The sequence below is a fragment of the Malus sylvestris genome, chromosome 16, assembly GCF_916048215.2.
Source record: "Malus sylvestris chromosome 16, drMalSylv7.2, whole genome shotgun sequence".
NCBI classification, from domain to species: Eukaryota; Viridiplantae; Streptophyta; class Magnoliopsida; order Rosales; family Rosaceae; genus Malus; species Malus sylvestris.
Window position 1 is genome coordinate 19,934,770 of NC_062275.1, and position 5,357 is coordinate 19,940,126.

Here is a 5,357-nt window from a genome sequence, read left to right on the forward strand (position 1 = left end):
TTTTATTTTTATTATTCATTATACAATGAATTGGTAATGAACTCGTCATTCACTAGACCATAGTATTGAATCGCACTATGCTATTGAGTCATATACATAAAAACTAAACAACATTAATTGAGTTTAACGATTTTTGATTTGGTTAAAATTTTGTAAAATTGATGATTAAAGGGTGAACTAGAAAGTAAGTGGTTCCAATCTTTGTGCAACATTGCAGAATGAGAATGAGAACCAAGAAGGTCCAACTGAGAAGGATAGTAGCCTCCCATAACAAAATATGTAAAATATAGGTGACCAATTTTATGAAATAGATAAATACATGATTATTTGCAATCAAATCAATAATAAAGTTCTCATTGCTAATGAGATTCTCTAATGGTTCCCCAAAATTAATGATGCAAAAGTCATATTCCGAATGGCTGCAATGAAAAGGAATAGGCAGACAAAAAGCTACTTTCACAGGACAGAATACACAAAATCACAGAATGATGGAAAAGTCTTTATGATACATAAAAATCTTCTCTAATTGGAACTTATAGAAGTTACTTAATCTTGAAATAATATTGGATTAATATATATTAGCCATTTGAGCAAACATGGGATCGAATATCTTATACTATTCCACGTATCTATTCTATAGACTTAAGCCAGTAGATTAATCAAGAACCTCATACTGTCAACATGAAACAAGAATCAGGTCCATCATGCCCTATATGAACTTATACATGCATGATATGCTTCTCCAGCTTGTCTAGAATTGAAATAGAAGAAGGAAGAAAGGCAGCCGCCAACCGGAGGAGGTTATGGCACAGGAGTTACGTAGTAGTAACCTCAAGGGACTATACAGGAAGTTCAAGCCACACTTCCTCATGCTTTTAGCACAGATGGGATATACATTTCTGTATTTTATAACTGAAGCGTCCTTCAATCATGGGATGAACCCTCACGTCTACATAACTTATCGACATATTGTGTCTGGCATAGTGATGCTCCCTTTTGCTTATTTTCTTGAAAGGTATCTGTATGTGTGTAAAGTTGCATTTATACTTGCACACGGCAACATTTTTTAGTCTGATAGCCTAACAAAATATGTTAGACTGTCTGATAATAAAATATTTTCCGATTCTTCATACATGTTAATTTGTGAATCTTTTACCCTCCTCCTGCAGAAAAGAGAGACCAAAGCTCACATTTGCTCTTTTCTTGCAACTCTTTTTACTTTCTTTTCTGGGGTAAGAACATGTAGAATTTTTGAGAAAAAGAACATGTAGAATTAGAACCCATATATGCTTCTGTTCAAGACTTAAATTAAAACGCTAATTAAGCTCACTTTTTCCTTCTTCCTTTCCAATGGTTATAGGGTGGGTTTGACATTAAACATGTACTTTGCAAGCTTAAGATACACCTCTCCGACCTTCCTTGCATCAATAGTCAACACCATAGCTTCCCTAACCTTTGTAATTGCAGTTGTACTGATGTTAGTAAGCCTACTTATCCATATATAAATCCAAGGCATTAATTCACATTTTATCCTATATAGATTACTTTTTCAGGTTGGAGGTTCTTTACCTTCAAAATTCTCGAGGGTTAGCAAAAGTTTTCGGTACCCTATTCTCCTTAGCTGGTGTGATGACCATGACATTGTACAAGGGGCCTAGTATTAGAAATTTATGGCCTGCACTATTCCATGTTGAAGGAAAATCCTCCATCCATGAGAACTGGTTGAAGGGTTCTACACTAACTGTTGCAAGCTGCATAACATGGTCGGCATGGTACATCATGCAGGTTTCACCCCTTACTCAAAACTGTACTTACAAATATACATATATATGTCGAATTGTTTTCTAATGGAGTAATGAAGTTAACTGAAAGTGAGATGTTATTGTCTCTCCCAAAAAGTTATCATATTTTCTCTGACCTAAAATTTTAAAAGTAAGCTGTGAAAAAATAAGCTAAAGAGTGTAAAATGACTTTTTTGGAGTGCTAATAACAATGCTCTAACCTAAAATTTTAAAAGTGTAGTTATTCGAAGAATATGTGGCCGAGCGCACATATTGATCACAATCTCAACCCTCTCAACCACCTGAATACAACATTCACCCGTTAACTGCAATTTGTTTATTTGTCGTTAACCCACATTACAGAATCCCTGCATATAAGTGAGACTATATATAGAATTTCTGATAATTTGTATTGGTGATGTTGGCATGTGATGTATGCAAATAATTTTCTGAAAAGTTAAACTTATTGTAGGCAATCACATTGAAAAGATATCCTGCACAACCATCATTGACTACATGGATGAGCTTTATAGTGGCAGAACGGCTGTCTTCACCGTGTGTATAGAACATAGACGAGCTGCTTGGACAATCGGATTCAACATTCACCTCTGGTCGATATTATATGTTGCAAGTACCGGGATTTTCTGAAAACGACCGTGAAATTAGACCCATTTTGTACCATTTTGGTTTTTAGTTTTCATTGTTTTAGATGGAGATAGAAGATGGGAGGGAGGTGGAAGAAATGTACGTGAAATGCTATACATAAAATGTTTACTAAAAACTTAAAACTAAATAGTTATTGGTAGGACTAATCTAATGTGGTGTGCATGGCCCAGTGGTGATTCAACTATGGTGAACAGAAGAGAAAAGACCAGTTTTTGTGACCATGTTTAATCCTGTTTCAACAATTTTGGTGGCTGTTTTAGCTTACTTTGTCCTGGGTGAAAGACTTTATACTGGCAGGTAATTTCTTTTTTGTTTTACTTATGTAATCTAATATGATTTTGCTGAGAATCTCATGTAATCTAGAGTTTAACTAAGTGGTACCCAATTAAGAGAATAGACTATGCCAATTTTCCTCCGTATCCAAAACAAAACCTTTGTATGATGCACATCAGTGAACCACATTATGTGACCGTACACCACCACGTTGTGTTACAATCCTGGATTTGTCTAAAATTTCATGTGTGGTTTGTTCAGCATAGTAGGGGTCTTCATTGTCATCCTTGGGCTGTACTTGCTGCTGTGGAGAAAAGATAGTGATGAAGTTTACGTCAAGGCGGAAGAGTCATCTTATCAGACAACACATGAAGAGCATAAGGATAATGGCATACAGAAAATCACTTCAGCTAACAAGAATGTGCAGCATGGTGAACCATAAAGATCAGATTGGATCCTTCCCTGGAATCCATCAAGACGGAAATCACGAATCAAAATTGAACACTTCAAAACTAAAAGCAGATGATGAAAGTGATAAAGAAAAGCTAGTTGAGTGACAAACATGGGAGCAAGAAAATGAAGTCTGCTTTAACCTTTGTTATAGCAAGAGAAAAATTCGTGATCGTTTCCGCGGGAAGAGGCTGCACATATTTCAGCCCTTCATGCTCAAAATCTAAATTGTTTTTGATGATTTAATTTGGACTGAAGAAGAACTCTTTAATTTGATCATGTTACAAGTTCTCACTAGTACAAAAAACACACTTGCGCGACGAAGTATATTACGTCGAGCAAAAACGTTTCGCGCAACGTTGACAAAGAAGCATCACGCAATGAAATTTTTGCGCAACGGGCCATTAGGAGATGAAGTGTTCCATCGTGCAAAATGTTTTAGCGCGACAAAGGTACACATTTGTCGCGCAATGTTTGGAAAAAAGGTGGTAAACTCCTAGTTTGGCGCCGGAAAATTGCCCGACGGACCAAATGTGTCGACCAAAGGTTTTTGCGCGACAAACCAACCAATGCATCGTGCAAAGGGATTTTGCGCAATGGACCAACCAATGTGTCGCACAAATGGTTTTTGGTCGCAAAAATGGTTTCTGCACAATGTTATAGTTCTCCGTTGAGCAAAGACCCTATGCAAGACGCGGTTGGTCTGTCGTGTAATTTTCTGGAAAGAAACGCAGTAATGTTTCACGCCAAACAGTATGCGCACTCATGCACTCGTGAAATTGAATGAAAACCTTAAAAAGAAAACCACTAGTGTAAACATTTTAAATTGAATAGATGGGTCTCTAATGTTATATTTTTATGGTTCAAAAATTGTATGGATGTTGCAGTTTGGGACGTTACTGTACTTGAGGATGCCGGTCTTCAGATCCTGACTGAGACCCTAGATTAGATGCTCGGTCGTCGTCATGGCATCGTTGTTCGGGGGATAGGGAAGGCGTAGGTTCGCGAGACGGGTGGCTCCTCTTCCAGACCGACCACAAGACAAGTCGTCACCCTGACAAAGGAAGTGGCAACCTTGAAAGATAAGATTGTGGGCCAAAAAGCCCAGAATGCAGCCCAAAAAGCCTAGACTAAAGACCAAAATGTGGCCCAAGACAAGAAGATGAGCATGATCTTACGGGCCTTCGAGCTGTCCAACTTCCAAATCCTGATGGCAGCACCTAATCTTGCTCCACCTTCGACCACCCAAGGGCTTCGCCTAGTCGATACCTAGTAGCCTAATGCATCAAACCCGGACGACTATTTGTTGTAGTTTTCTTTTTCTAATCGAACAACTTATACGTACATTTTCATATATTTTATAATTAAATACTTTTTCTTGGTTTATTAATTATTGTTTATAATTTAATTAAAATATTTATAAAATTAAATTAAAAATATATTGTCAAAAAATAAAATAAAAATAACAATAAATTTGCGTGACAATGGCGTAATATACGTCATGCAAAAGGGCTTTGCGCAACGACAATAACCTACGTCGCACACCTATCTTTGCGCAACAATGAAAGTAAGCTACGTCACGCAAAAGCTAAGCAACAGGGGACCTAAGTTCATGATCACGAGATGTATCACGAGTCAATGGAGGCAAATAGTGATAAGACCCTGCTCAACCTAGATAGTACAACAATGGAGAATTGGAAGAAATAGAAGAGGGAGACGACGAGTGAGGAACTCGTGCCTATTTTTTATTTAATAAAACTGATATATCCATTAGAGAAGCTACGCAACCATTGCTCCCTTTAAATAGTCTCTCCACTCAGAAATACTAGCTCAGCATTTCTTTACATAAATAACACACTAAAGGATAAACCCTTTTAACAACTGGAATTACAAATAGAAATAATAAAATGCATTTCCTAACATCACTCCCTCCTTAAAATCAACCTTATCCACAAGGTTCAAAGTTGAAATTCTGGGAACTTAGCATGAAAGTCATCATAATCCTCCCAAGTAGATGTGCTCTCTTCTTGCCAGACCCACTGTACTAGTAACTGAACACCTACCTTGTCTCTTTTCTTGTAAATTCTTTTGGCGAGTATTGCCAAAGGTGCATATGTGGGGTGAGAATCTTGCATTTAAACTGCATCTGTCAAGGGTGGCAATGTTATTACTGGTAGATCCACATTT

At 37.2% G+C, this 5,357-nt stretch overlaps 1 long non-coding RNA gene across 1 annotated transcript; it reads left to right on the forward strand.

Moving 5' to 3' along the window:
• Positions 1–766: 766 nt before the first annotated feature.
• On the forward strand, positions 767–2,524 carry LOC126608621 (uncharacterized). Its single transcript, XR_007617927.1, has 3 exons — positions 767–1,015; positions 1,541–1,785; positions 2,254–2,524. It is a non-coding gene; the product is annotated as an uncharacterized LOC126608621 (long non-coding RNA).
• The last annotated feature ends 2,833 nt before the right edge of the window (positions 2,525–5,357 follow it).